We start from the raw sequence: 883 nt of genomic DNA, 5'->3' as shown, positions 1-883 counted from the left end.
CTCAACCCCTTCTCCCATCCCGTCCAGATTGACACCGGGGCCCTCCCCCACATCGCCATGCCGGACCTCTTGGCCGTCCGGTTCCTGGGGACCTCCTCGCCCGGCGAGTCCTCCACGCATGCCCTGGTCGCCGTCGGGAGCCACACCTCGGACACAATCACCCTCCTCCGTCTCGGTGGCCTGTCCTCCCCCGAGGCCTCCGCCCCGTCCTCGTCCGCCGCGGGCATCCACACCCTCTTCACCCTCACCTTGCCCCCACTTACGCGCCCCAAGGGCCTGGCCTTGCTCGGCTCCCGCCTCCTTCTTCTCACCGGCACCCGCGAGGGGGAGAGAGTGGCCCATATTGCCTCCTCGTTCGGGCAGTTCAACGCCCACCTGAGCATTTTCAACCTGCCTCCATCCGTTTACCACCCTACCCATTGCCCCAGTGCCCCCAGGCGCTACCGCATTCCCTTACTCGGCACCCCACGGCCTTTTCGCCCCTCTTCTCCTGCGCGGCTTCGCAGCTCGGACGCCGATGCCGGAAAACCCCGACGGCCGGCCAGCAGCCTGGCGGCCGTCATGGGCCGCCCTTTTCCCTTTCCTTGCCCCTCGCCGTTGTCGCACCTCTCCTCCCGGCCTCTCCCTCCCCCGGGCACGCCCACTGGCAGCAGGGCCCCGTCGCGCATGTATCCCGTGCCGCCGGTTCCTGTCATCCCTTCCCACACCGTCCCCGCCCCGACTGTCCGGGGAACGCGACCCGGAGGAGAGGCCCCTGAGCATGCCCACGCGTTCCACCCGCCACGCCCACCTTCCTGGACAAGCCATACTGGCGCCCAACGTTCACCCTCGCCCTCGGTAACCTCCCCGGGAAATCCTGTCGGCCGCATGGGAAGGGGTGAGG

This window comes from Nannochloropsis gaditana (genome assembly GCF_000240725.1).
Source record: "Nannochloropsis gaditana CCMP526 unplaced genomic scaffold scaffold742, whole genome shotgun sequence".
Classification (NCBI taxonomy): Eukaryota; class Eustigmatophyceae; order Eustigmatales; family Monodopsidaceae; genus Microchloropsis; species Microchloropsis gaditana.
The sequence above is the reverse complement of the archived record's forward strand: the minus strand, read 5'-3'. Positions refer to the sequence as shown.